This window comes from Podarcis raffonei, chromosome 10, assembly GCF_027172205.1.
Source record: "Podarcis raffonei isolate rPodRaf1 chromosome 10, rPodRaf1.pri, whole genome shotgun sequence".
Lineage (NCBI taxonomy): Eukaryota > Metazoa > Chordata > Lepidosauria > Squamata > Lacertidae > Podarcis > Podarcis raffonei.
In genome coordinates this window covers 17853195-17867771 of record NC_070611.1, presented here as the reverse complement: position 1 = coordinate 17867771, position 14577 = coordinate 17853195, and the positions used below count along the sequence as shown (strand labels likewise).

General features: G+C 44.2%; 1 protein-coding gene across 3 annotated transcripts in view; it reads right to left on the bottom strand.

Moving 5' to 3' along the window:
• Positions 1-14577, bottom strand: part of GRM8 (glutamate metabotropic receptor 8) — a 561423-nt gene that overhangs the window by 509203 nt on the left and 37643 nt on the right. The window lies entirely within an intron of this gene.

Below are 14577 nucleotides of genomic sequence, written 5' to 3'. Positions count from 1 at the left end.
TGTGTGTGTGTGTGTGTGTGTCAGAATAAAAGCCAGCACCAGGGGGAGTCATGCAGTGCTATCCTAAACATGTTTACTCAGAAGTAAGCCCCACCATGCTTGGTAAGGAACAAGCATGTATAGGATTGTGTCCTTAGCAAGAATATAGAATATAGATAAATTTAGTGACATTTGTTATAAGAAAGATATTCCCAGATATTGTTTAAACGATGCTAAGTGTTAAAATGTGTGCCGTGAGCACACCCAAAGGAGAGCATCAACAATATTTATGTTCCACATCACTCATCACTGCTGGGCAATAAAAAAGCAAGAGAAATGCTTGTATGATTACATCTACAAAGAACAATTGAAATCTAAGTGCACAAATCACAAATGCGATCTGCAGCTAGTTATTAGCTGTGACTAACTGAAGGTGGGGTTGTACTCTGTGATTGAAAACCTACTCCTTCCCCATGCAAATGTGCAATCATTGACCGCTATCTACATATGCTTTATGTTGCGCTAATTTATACAGCTGCACATAAGAATGCCCCTACTGAGCATGGGGAAGAACATTGCTAATATTATAAACGTCAAAATGATTGCTGGTGTGTCGGTTCATGCAATGATCGGAGCTCTGGGTTGCATTGCTTAATATTTCTAAGTTTACAGCGTAGGGTTGAGAAGCAAATCATTATACCCATTGCTCTTGGTTCTAAACTCACAGCTACAGCGCCTGCATGACAGATGTTCAGTTGGCAAAAGCTAAATTGCTTTCGGGTATGAAACAAACGCCTGTAGCTTTAAGAAACAATCCTGAAGTATAGGAAACCGCTGCTGCTGCTCTGAATTTATAGCCAAATTTGGAGATTGTGTTCATTAAGAAAAACAAAAGAGCATTCTTCAGCTAAGATCAGGGCATGGGTCAAGGCCAGAAATGTGCATGCACTTATTTATGTGTATAGGTGATTCTGGGTAAAGTAAGATGGTAGACAGTAGGGAGAATCTCCACCCCCATCATTCTACCCGGACACTGAGGTCCAGCTCCGAGGGCCTTCTGGCAGTTCCCTCACTGCGAGAAGTGAGGTTACAGGGAACCAGGCAGAAGGCCTTCTCGGTGGTGGCACCTGCCCTGTGGAACGCCCTCCCACCAGATGTCAAGGAACTAAACAACTATCTGACTTTTAGAAGACATCTGAAGGCAGCCCTCTTTAGGGAAGCTTATAATGTTTGATGTTTTATTGTGTTTTTAATATCCTGTTGGAAGCCGCCCAGAGTGGCTGGGGAGGCCTGGCCAGATGGGTCGGGTATAAGTAATAAACTATTATTATTATTATTATTATTATTATTATTATTATTATTAGGACCTTCCCAAACTACTGCCAGCACATGAGCTTGCACCGGCTGCCCATATGTTACCAGGTCAAGGTTCTTGTATTAATTTGCAAGACTTTAACAACTTGGGTCAAAGATAACTTATAGCCCTTTCCAACCACTAAGATCTTTGAGGGAGTCTCTGTTAGTGGTCTCCCGTGGCTCAGATGCACCTCTTGCATCCCCCAGTAGCTGGGCATTCAGTATTATGAACCCAATTCTGTAGAGCTCTCTCCCAGCTAAGATCAGACAGGGCCCCTCTCTATCCAGAGTCTTGCTGGGTCAGGCCAATGGTCCATCTAGTCCAGCATCCTGTTCTCATAGTGGTCAACCATAGAACTGTAGAAGTTGGAAGGTACCCCAAGGGTCATCAAGTCCAACCCCCTGCAATGCAGGAATCTCAGCTAAAACATCCATGACAGATGGCCAACCAACTTCTGTTCAGAAGCCTCCAAAGAAGGAGATGTAACCATGGAGGCAGAGTATAACCATCCTGGCAAATAGCTGTTATTATATTCTTGATGGCTTTATCATTCAGGAATTGAGCATCAGACACTTGATGCACTGTATGCAAACTGTGCAGGACAGAGGCGACGGCAGGTTCACAACCTTTCTGGTTCACTGGGCATTTCAAGGAAGTTTTCTGCATTTCATGATTAATCTGTATTGATTCTACCCACTGTATGTGCTTTCTAATCTTTATGAACACCACTTAGAAGTTTGGGTAATTAAGCGGTATAGAAGCAGTTTAAAAATAAACAAACAAACTCCCCTTTGCAGTGTGCTAGGCATGCTAATCAAAGGAGAGAAATGAATAGGACGTCCAGAGTTTGACACAAAATACCAATGGACGTGGGTGGTGCTGTGGGTTAAACCACAGACCCTAGGGCTTGCCGATCAGAAGGTTGGCGGTTCAAATTCCCGCAACGAGATGAGCTCCCCTTCCTCGGTCCCAGCTGCTGCCAACCTAGCAGTTCAAAAGCACATCAAAGTGCAAGTAGATAAATAGGTACCGCTCTGGCGGGAAGGTAAATGGCATTTCTGTGCGCTGCTCGGGTTCTCCAGAAGTGGCTTAGTCATGCTGGCCACATGACCCGGAAGCTATACACCGGCTCCCTCGGCCAGTAAAGCGAGATGAGTGCCACAACCCCAGAGTCGGCCACGACTGGACCTAATGGTCAGGGGTCCCTTTACCTTTACCTACCAGGGGCTTGGGCCTATCTCTGATCTGAGTGCTGGGCTTTGGAGGCACTCAGAAGCCAGATGTCTTGCTGCCTCCAGAACTCAGTGCAATTTAAAAACAAGGCCAGAAACTAAAGCCAGCCGAAGCATACAGCTTCATCTTTTATCTGTGCTGGGCTTTGCAGAGAGAAAAATCAGCATCTTAGAATAACAGAACCATAGAATTGTAGAGATGGAATATACTCCAAGGAGTCGTCTAATCCAACCCACCACAATGCAGGAATCTCAACTAAATCATACATGACAGATGGCCATCCAACCTCTGCTTAAAAGCCTCCAATGAAGTAGAGCCTGCCATCTTATTGTTTCTGAGTGCCTCCACAATTCAGCAAACCACATTTGCAGAAATTCACTCTTACTAAGGATCTACACCTGTCCTCTTTTGCCTCTGACCACCCGAGTTTTCTCTTTCCTCAGTGGAACATGATTCTGAGTAAGCATGCATAGGACTGGGATTTGCATCTCAATTTCAGTGAAGTATCATAAATTTCAGCGGGAATTAAAGTTGCAGCTAACCTGTACTTGATTCCATCTATGAAATTTCTCCTTCTTTTGGCCAATCCACACTCCATGTGATTTCACATACTGTAACATACACTTAAACAACGTCTTGTTTTTCAGTCACTGGGTCTGAAAGGCATCCCTGGTTAATGTCGTAACTGTTATATACTTTCGTTAAGACCTTCAAGAATGTGTGAGTTTTGATTTTTCCCTCCAGTCTTTTGGAAGCAAAGGGGTGCCCTGGACTTCAGTTACAAAGGCCTGGTCACTTCTGCTACAGAGAAGGCTTATGAAACTGCCCATTCACTTTGTTTTATCTGTCCATGAGACAGTAAATACTATGGCTCATTTGGTCCGTGTTTCAATATCTTAGTGGTTTTAACTTTGTTCCAGTAAGGAGTCTACAGGGCTGCAGCCGATAAGTGTCATAAAATGGAAAGTTATTTTCTATTATAATATGGGCACCAAACTCAAGTAATGAATACCATTCATAATGACTACCAAGAAAGCCAACAATAAATGTCATTCTTAATCCCCGGGATATAAAACATTATAAGTTATCACGTACTGGAGAACTACTTATGGTTAAACAAAAACACAGCATATGTACATTCTCTCCCTCCAGATAAAAACTTATGACTCATTCCAAGACGCAGAAAACATTACAAATGTCTACATTTCTTTACGTGAACCTATTAGAGACGTTCCTTTAATTTATGCCCCACAATGCTTAAGCATGAATTTCATTACGGTCTTCACAAACACAGCCACAAACATCTTGCATTGAAGTGGAGGGCTTTATATATATATATATATATACCCACATTGACCCTGATTGCCAATGCTGTGAACAAGTTCAGGACTATTAAAAGAAACTTCAATGTATGGAACATAGGGTTGCTACCTGCTGCTGAAATGATTTCAAAGCAATATCTGTTGCAGCCTAAAAGGATGGCCCCTCTAGAATTTGTCACGCACGCACACACATACAAATGAATTTGTAAATCTGTCTGTGCTTGGCTACCCAGAGCTTAAATCCATGACCTTTCATAGATCGTTTCAAACACATGCATTTGGAGAGGATCCTTAACTTGGCAGAGAGATAAAGATAGAGAAGACCTGAAACACAGGACAAAACTGTATCAATACAGGATGCAGTGTCTTACACTGAAATACAGGACAATCTTGTATTATACAGGACAGGTGGCAACCCTACATGGAATTGTCAGGGAGAGAGGCTATGTCCCACAACTGGACCCTGAAAGGAATGGCTATGCCATCCTGGAGCCAAAATCTGGGGCCTTTTTATGTACAGGTGATCACATCCTTGATCACTGAAATACCCTTCATTGCAAAAGACAAGGGCCAACATTGATGCCAAAATCCAGCATCGCCTGAGCTCTGCAAATGGAGCTTTCTTCCATTTGAAGTGCACAGTGTTTAAGGACCGGGACATTCACAGGGAAACAAAAATGTTTGTTTACAAAGCTATTGTATTACCAACCTTACTGTATGCTTGTGAAACGTGGACCACTTATAAATGCCATCTCCAACTCCTCGAAAGATTCCATCAACAGTTTCTCTGAAAAAAATTACCCATCACTTGGGAAGACAGGCGAACTAATGCCAGTGTACTGGAAAAAGCAAAGATCACCAGTGTTGAAGCAATGATTCTTCAACATCAACTTCGTTGGACTGGTCATGTTGTGCAGATGCCCAATTATCATCTTCCAAAGCAACTACTCTATTCTGAACTAAAATTGGAAAGGGTAATGCTGGTGGTCAATAAAAGAGATTTAAAGACTCTCTCAAGGCAAATATAAAAGCATGTAGTATAAACACCAACAACTGGGAAACACTGGCCTGTGAGGGCTCAAATTGGAGAACAGCCTTTACCAAAGGTGCCATGGGCTTTCAAGACACTCAAACTCAGGACGAAAGAGAGAAACACGCTAAGAGGAAGGCACACTTGGCAAACCCTCACCGTGATCAACTCCCACCCGGAAACCTGTGTCTCCACTGTGGAAGGACGTGTGGATCCAGAATTGGCCTCCACAGTCACTTACGGACTCACTGCTAAGACCGTGTTTATGGAAGACAATCTTACTCGGCTACAAGTGACTGCCAAAGAAGAAGATTGCAAAAGACATTTCGCTATTCAGTAATTTGATGGGGTTGATGTTATCCCTCACCCACGACAGTCCTAGTCTGGCAATTGCCCATACATGTGTGGGCTAGAGGTTGGTAGGGAAAGGAGTATACACACAAATACTGCCTCCAGCATCCCCATGGTTTCTAGAACAGCTTCAGACATTCCCACCCTGAGAAGCTGTGCTTGAGAGCTTCTGGCTTAGTAGCCTCCCTGTCAGGAATGCAGTTTTTTTTAAAACCAGAAAAAGTATGTTCAGAACAGTGAGTCCTGGTTAAAAAAAACCAAAAAGAAACCTGGCTGCTGTATTCTATGGGAGGTGATTATGTGAGTCATTGTATAGTTTTATCATGCAAGTTATCAGATGCTCTAAAGCAAGTTCTGAAGCCCTGCCTAAACAGTAATTACAGATTGTGTATCCTCAAGAGAACAGCATGACAGTCAAAGCAAAAGAATTCCACATCCATCCATCCATCCAGGAGGAGGGGGAGTCAAAACTATATCCAGATTACCATCCCTTCAAGATTAAGACTGTTAAAAGTGGAAGCCCAAATCCATGGGAAAATGACTGAAGAAACAAACGGCTGTCATTATTGCAACAAAAGCCTGGTATTAAATAGTGGGTGATAAAAGAAGATTAAGAGAGGTGTGCTAGAAATTACATTAATTCTATCTAGGTGAGGGGATTATTTCCTCTCCCCCCCCCCCCTTTAAATGCTTGAGCAAAATGACAGCCAAATGAGATTGGAAAATGACTTGCAGGAGGACAATTATTCGTTTTCGTTAATGCTTCGGGAAACTTTTAACACTGAATCGTATTAAAGGTTTACTGCTGCTCTTGTGTGCCTGGGAAATTAACTCCTGAAGAGAACTGAAAGGTATGGCATGTGAAGGTCAGTCAATTATCCCCTATCACATGCACACACACCAATAATTTGTCAGAATGAATTGCAGCAATCATGGAGAGTTTTGTCTTTTTTTAAGGATTGTTTTATTGGTTGTTTCTGTCATACCTGTATCCTACCTAAAGTGTTCAACCAACGTTACATGATTTTCCCCCTCCCCTATTTTGTCCTCACTGCAACCCTGTGAGGTGGAGCTAAAGGTAAAGGTAAAGGGACCCCTGACCATTAGGTCCAGTTGTGGCCGACTCTGGGGTTGCGGTGCTCATCTAGCTTTATTGGCCAAGGGAGCCGGCGTACAGCTTCCGGGTCATGTGGCCAGCATGACTAAGCCACTTCTGGCAAACCAGAGCAGTGCACAAAAACGCTGTTTAGCTTCCCGCCGGAGCGGTACCTATTTATCTACTTATACTTTGATGTGCTTTCGAACTGCTAGGTTGGCAGGAGGAGGGACCGAGCAACGGGAGTTCACCCCGTCGCGGGGATTCGAACCGCTGACCTTCTGATCAGCAAGTCCTAGGCTCTGTGGTTTAACCCACAGCGCCACCCGCGTCCAGAGGTGGAGCTAGACCAAGGTTATTCATGTTCTGTCTAAGAGGGGATTCCCTACCACCACTCCCACAAACCCAGGCCTCGCCAGTCGTACTCCAGCTATTGCGGAGAATCAGGCAGATTTCTAACAGAAGATATGACCTGGCAACTTTGCCATGAATGATTAAAGAAGTTTCAGTAGGCCATGTGACTTTTTTTGCCCTCAACTGTTCAACCCTCCAACCTTTAAACAGTAAAAATTGACCCTTGTGGGCACAGCTGATAGGCAGCAAGTCTAGTCCTGTCATGGGACCCTAGTAAATGGTAAATCACTGGACAAGCTGATGCATCTCCATGTGATACGGCGAGTGTGAATTTGCCTGGGCAAAGTAGGTACAGTGGTACCTCGGGTTAAGTACTTAATTCGTTCCGGAGGTCCGTACTTAACCTGAAACTGTTCTTAACCTGAAGCACCACTTTAGCTAATGGGGTCTCCTGCTGCTGCCGTGCCGCCGGAGCACGATTTCTGTTCTCATCCTGAAGCAAAGTTCTTAACCTGAAGCACTATTTCTGGGTTAGCGGAGTCTGTAACCTGAAGCATATGTAACCTGAAGCATATGTAACCCAAGGTACCACTGTACTATCACAAAGATCTGTATACTATCTGTATATATTGCATTCCACTTTTGTTTTCACAACCATTTCTCCATAAGGTCATGCATGTGATTGCATGAAGACATTGAGTAGTGGCAAGTGTAGCCAACATGGTCACTTCCAGATGTTTTTGGACTCCACTCTCATCAGCCCCATCCAGCATGGCCCACGGTCAGAGATTATTGGAGCTATAGTTCAGCAATATCCGGAGAACCCCACATTGGTCGCCCATGATGTAGTGTGATCCAGACTTTAGATAGACAGCTTTGAGGACAACAGCTTTAATACAGCCAGTTTGAGCATAAGGGAGAGGTCTTTCTCCATGGTGGCTCCATGAATTCAGTCTCTAAAAAACCACCACATTTCAGAAAGGCTGGATATATATTTATTATTGCCAGTTTTGTTAACGTTTTGAGCTTTACAGAAGGTTTTTGTATTCTATTTTATTATTGTTGGGGAAATTTTATTTTTGTCTGTCATTTTGTACATTGCCGTAAATGGGTTCTTCTCATAAAAGTGTCCTATAAATATTTTAAATACTGAGTGATAAAAAAATAAAACATGTTGCCAGAGTAGTGGCAAGGAGTGGATGGGGCTCTGTTTCTAGGCAACCACAATGTGATTATTTCCTCACTTAACTGACATGGCAAAATGGACCACTAAAGCAGAGGAAAATGGCCAGAGTAGCAGGAGGAGGAGCTTAGCTAGCAGGGGCCCAAAACTGAAGAGGTCCCAAACCATGGAGGAACTAGCTGTTTCTCTAATACTTAGGAATGGCACTGAACAGTGTGCTACCTTTTTTACTTTGCTTGGGCAGGCTCTTAAGAATCTCTCCCTTGCAATAAACCTCTAGAATATATTGAAATTTTCAATCTCTAGGACGGCCATTGTGGCATTTTTCACAGGCGTGAAATTCCTCTTGCATTAAAAGACAGAAAGCGGGTAGCGGGGACTGTATTGATGAACTGCCAACTTGGGGGGGGGGGTACAGTGCATCAATTTCACCATATAAATAATAACATGATACAGGCATTTTACTGGGCTTTGTAAATAATTGCACTTAAATACACCCCACCCCACCCCAAAAAATCATACTGTGAATGATCTGCTGTTGGGGCAATGCCATACCTGTGAACTGCCCCGGAAAAACCGGGACCTCCCATTTTCCCCCACAAGACCACAATGGCCATTTTAGTTTACAGTTAAGCTTAAAGCTGTCTTTGCATGTTCTGTCCTCAGAAATATACTGCAAAACCCATCTCCATTTGGTCCTCTTTTTTTTAGTGGAGGTAGTTACCCCCTTCAAGGGCAGGAAGTGGGTTTCTCTCCCATCACAACAGTACCCCAAGGGCAGCAATCTACTTTACATCGCAGAAATGAATGGCGATCGTTCAATGAGATGGGATGAAAAGAATGGTGTATGCATTGCAGGAAATGGATAAGAGTGCCACCTAAACCTGCCCTCTGCTTATGACATTCCCAGTTTCTTGGAGAAGTATATTTTGCCTCTTACTCGGTTGAAAGCTTCATCCTGCCATCTTTATCCTTTGGCACTCCTTAGGAGCTGCTGGCAGAGACATCACCTTGCCAACAAAGGTCCGTATAGTTAAAGCTATGGTTTTCCCAGTACTGATGTATGGAAGTGAGAGCTGGACCATAAAGAAGGCTGATTGCCGAAGAATTGATGCTTTTGAATTACGGAGCTGGAGGAGACTCTTGAGAGTCCCATGGACTGCAAGAAGATCAAACCTATCCGTTCTGAAGGAAATCAGCCCTGAGTGCTCACTGGAAGGACAGATCCTGAAGCTGAGGCTCCAATACTTTGGCCACCTCATGAGAAGAGAAGACTCCCTGGAAAAGACCCTGATGTTGGGAGAAATGGAGGGCACAAGGAGAAGGGGACGACAGAGGATGAGATGGTTGGATAGTGTTCTCTCGAAGCTACCAGCATGAGTCTGACCAAACTGCAGGAGGCAGTGGAAGACAGGAGTGCCTGGCATGCTCTGGTCCTTTGGGTTACGAAGAGTCGGACATGACTAAACAACAACAGGAGCTGCTGGCAACCAATCTCAGTTACCTGCAACACTCAGTCCCTCTCTCTACCTCTGTTGTGGGGAACCTCAGCCCCTGGGGCCAAATGGAGCCCTCAATGTCTCTCTAGCTCAACCATTGAGCACTCCCATCCAACACCCTCTTGGTTCTGGCCTCACCCTGTTTCCGTCTGGCCATAGCGTGTCTGTGAACTCTGACAATGCCTCTGGGTTGCCAAAAAGCAGAATCAGGTTTGAGAGTGTGTGTGGAATCTTGCCTATTCTACAAAGGTAAAATGAAATTAGGCGATCTACCCAGTTTTGCCTCTGACCTCACCAGTAGGAAGTGCAACCCTCAGACTGAAAAATGTTTTCCACCCCTGTTCAACATAGCCCCCTCCTGGTTCACATCTCCCAGTCACACTGATGAGTGGTTTTGTGGGGGTGGGGTGGGGATAAAAAGGTAAAGGGACCCCTGACCTAATGTCCAGTCATGACTGACTCTGGTGTTGTGGCGCTCATCTCGCTTTATTGGCTGAGGGAGCCGGCATACAGCTTCCGGGCCATGTGGCCAGCATGACTAAGCCACTTCTGGAGAATCAGAGCAGCGCACGGAAACACCATTTACCTTCCCGCCAGAGTGGTACCTATTTATCTACTTGCACTTTGACGTGCTTCGAACTGCTAGGTTGGCAGGAGCAGGGACCGAGCAACGGGAGCGCACCCCGTCGCAGGGATTCGAACCGCCGACCTTCTGATCGGCAAGTCCTAGGCTCTGTGGGATTGTTAAATTTCATAGAATCATAGAGTTGGAAGGGACCATGACAGTCCAAGCCCCTGCAATGCAGGAATATTTTGCTCAACATAAAGCTCAAACCCTTGACCCTGAAGAGTCTCATGCTCATTGAGCTATCCAAACAAGGGAACCAGGCAGAGGGCCTTCTCGGTAGTGGCTCCTGCCCTGTGGAATGCCCTTCCACCAGATGTCAAAGAGAAAAACAACTACCAGACTTTTAGAAGACATTTGAAGGCAGCCCTGTTTAGGGAAGCTTTTAATGTTTGGCGGACTATTGTATTTTAATGTTTTGTTGGAAGTTGCCCAGGGTGGCTGGGGAAACCCAGCCAGATGGGCAGGGTATAAAAATATTATTATTATTATTATTATTATTATTATTATTATTATTATTATTATTACTATTACTATTACTATTACTATTATTATTATTATTATTATTATTATTATTATTATTATTAGCTACCAGTTAGTGCAGCAGAAGCAAATTATATGTAATTGTAGACCATGGGGGCATTAACCCTCTCCTGCAAAACAGATCCTCTTTAAACAAGAGGAATGTGACATGCAACACAATTTGGTACTGGGATCTCTCCTCATAGAGACCTAGCATTATACTTGACCTTGAAAAGCCTTTTGCTGATGGATGGGTATTGGATAGGAGAATGTCACAGGGCAAGTTCCCCAGGTCAGATGGAACGCTGCCAAAATGAGGCGACATTTTTAGAAAAGCAGGCAGCGTGAGTGCTTTAAATACATATTGAAAAGGCGCTGAAATGTCATCTCAACACCCCCCCCATAAATGCAGAACAGTGCTATGCTGCTTGAGAAAGCAACTCCATCACATTTCTTTAAAAATGTAATGCGTGGCTAAAAGCTACAGAAGTCCCCAGACACAGTTCAACAGATGGAAAAATGTTTCGCTTCCAAATCATTCTATGTTCTAGCGGCAGCTCTGCAGCAAAAGTGGGGCAAATGGGTACAGCGTCCCCCTAGAGCTGTGCTTTGCTCCATCACCCCCAGATTTTTAATTTTGTGTGTGTGTGACATGACAGGCAATGATCACCTTTCTTAAAGGGATAGCTTGTTTTAAGAACTGGGGCAAATTAAGACTAGGACTGTGACTGCCCCAGCTAACAAGGAAGTCTGGATACAGGGCTGTCTAGTAGGCTAGATGTTTGTGATCATGAGTTCCCTCCTGTCATGGCCAGGTAAGGACTGTAAGGTACAATACTGTTGCATGCCACTCCAATCTCAAAATGGCGCAAGATTCCAGGGGTTCCAGGCGCTTACCCAGGGCTCATAGAAATGCGGCACAACAGAAACGCTGGTGTTTTTATGATATGTTTCTTTACACATCTATGAAACCTGGGCCTAAAAATGGAGGGGTTCACAAGCATCAAACCCCCAAAGGGTCTTGTTTCTCCTACAGGCAAAGTTCATGCTCTCTGCCTCTTTGGATTTCCAGCTTGTTTTCCTTCTGGTTCACATCACAGCTTACTAACCGCTAAACTCTGGCTTTGTCCTTTCAGCTAACTAAGAGCTAGATATATAGACCATATATCATAAACACACCACACTCTCCACTGTGCTTCATTTTCAAAATGAGACATGAATCCTGGGTAAGTACAGTGGTACCTCGGGTTACATATGCTTCAGGTTACATTACGCTTCAGGTTACACACTCCGCTAACCCAGAAATAGTACCTCGGGTTAAGAACTTTGCTTCAGGATGAGAACAGAAATTGTGCTCCGGCGGCGCGGCAGCAGCAGGAGGCCCCATTAGCTAAAGTGATGCTCCAGGTTAAGAACAGTTTCAGGTTAAGAACGGACTTCCGGAACGAATTAAGTACTTAACCCGAGGTACCACTGTACCCATTTACCGTTTGGCACAAAGACCCATCTCCTTTGCTTTCTTAATGGCTCATTACCTTAACTTTGTTCTCCTAAAGGCCCTTCGCCCAGGCAATTACCTGGACATAGGAAGCTAGCCTGGCCTAATTGGCTTCTAACACTTGCTGGGTCCCGGGAATAGGTGTCTGGCACCCAGTTTAACACCCGAGCTTTGATTAAATTGTAACACTTGCTGGATCCAGGAATTTATAGTGGTCTGACATCCACAAATGCCTAACAATACCCAAATCTAGACCTAGGGGAGTGTCTTCCTCAAAATCAGAGTCCTGGAAGTCAATGAGGTGGAAGGAGAAAAGCAAGAAGGGAATACCAGGAGGAATCAAGAGGCAAGGCTCCTAATACCAACTCTAATAAGACTGACTGATCTAGAGCCTTCTTCATACTACCTGCCAATCACAGAGGGGAACATTACGCACCGTTATTCCCTCTTTGAAGTTCTTGTCCCAGGCCTGAACACCAAGGAGGCAACCCCTTGTTGGAACCTATTGTGCCTTTAGAAGGATTTGAAACAGATCCTGATCATCCATTATCAAATGCATGATGCCACAGATGAGGTCTTTCTGAACAGCCGGTCCAGTACAGGTGCCTTGAGCTATTTTAACCCAGGCAGTTGCCATGGGTGCAGAATCACTGCTCATCATGTGCTACAGACACAGTCCCAAAATGAAGCAGTTCACATTACCACAATTTCATTGACAGGGCCACACTCCACATTTATACATAGCGCTGTCCTCCCACTGCACAGCTGACCTATTTTAAACTTGTTTTACCCGTCAAGACCAAAGGAACACTGTGAACTGCAGTTATGTGATAATGCCATCCTTCAAAGATGAGAAGCCTCCCCATGAATTCCTGCACCATGGTTGGGGGGTGGGACAATTAAACCAGATCAGCTTTAGACAGACCCTCCGAGTGTCCCTATTTTCCAGAGACAATCCCGGATTTACAGAAGCCATCCCAGTTTCTGATTTGATCCCAGAATGTCCTGCTTTTCCTTAGCACATCCCTATTTTCCTCAGAGAAATGTTGGCATCTATGCTACTCCTGAGCCACAGAGATAAGTAACTATACAGTGGTACCTCAGTTTAAAAACAGTCCTGTTTACGAACAATTTGGTTTACAAACTCCACAAAACTGGAAGCAGTGTCTCGGTCTGAGAACTTTACCTCAGTCTAAGAACAGAATCCGAATGGTGGAATGGTAGAGGGAGGCCTCATTAGGGAAAGCACGCCTCAGTTTAAGAATGGTTTTGGTTTAAGAACGGACTTCCGGAATGGATTAAGTTCATAAACCGAGGTACCACTATACAACTTTTAGAAGGTATCTGAAGGCAGCCCTGTATATGGAAGTTTTTTATGTTATTATAGAATAGGACATCCCTATTTTTATTGGGTATGCTTTAGAGTTATGGCAAATGCAATATTCAGTACAAATAAGGACTGAATGTCTAAACGTGCAGATATAAATTAAATTATAGTGTTAGGTTGCAATCCTAATGCCACTGACCTGGGAGTAAGTGCCACTAAATTCCATAGGACTTACTTCTGAGTAGAACTGGTGAGGCTAGGACTGGTAATGGTTGCAGTGCTCTTGCTCTCTCCCCAGCTCAATCTTTCCTTGCCTTGCTGCAGAGAAAGACTGGGAATTCAAGCCCAAGGAGTCAAATGCCAGCTTGCATAGTCCCAAAAATTGGACTCCGTGGGCCACTTATTCCCTGCTCGGTGCAAACTGAGTATACACAAATGTAATTCAATTGCATTTTGTGGAGCAAGTGCCAGTTAACAGTGCAGAAAGCCTCGGAAGCATCAGACTTCAAATTTACTGTGACGGGCTGAAATGAACATATATATATAAATTTTTTGCCAGAGACAGGAGCTTGGGGGAAGCTCCCTGCTGTGCTTCACTTGTTGTAGTCAATCGCTAGATTTGCATGGTAGGAAGGAGCTCAGCATAGCCCTAGGACAATATTAGCCTGTACTAAATCCAGAGGCACCTGCATTCATGAGCTTTATGGGCCCCTTATCTCTTTGCCTTTCTGCCACAGATAACGACTCATCTGTTGCTATGCGTTTGTAAGCCAGTATCTCAGATGCTGCTGCTGCTGCTGCCAGACTCAGTTGACTTTCCCATAATGGAGAGAGGAACCATTGCTTCCTGGCTCCAAGTCAGGATTCTAGAGTCTGTCTTCTTTGAAGGACTCCCAATCCTACATTTCTCTATCAAATTAACTGAGGGTCAGACATGCTGCTGTACTCACAAACAGGACTCACAAACATTTCCTGAATGAGGGCTGCAAGCACATGGAGAAGAAGTGGTCTATAGTCCATGGCCACATGGTTTCATGGCAGACTTTTCCTTTTTGTATGACCTAGGAGCCTAATGCATATTGCACACCTGACAAGGATCTGTGCTGCCAGACTATGTGAATTTCCTGGTTGGAGGAGAAGTTGAAAAACAAAACAAAACAAACAAGGGCTTCACTGTCAGAACAGCTTATGAACCTAGTAG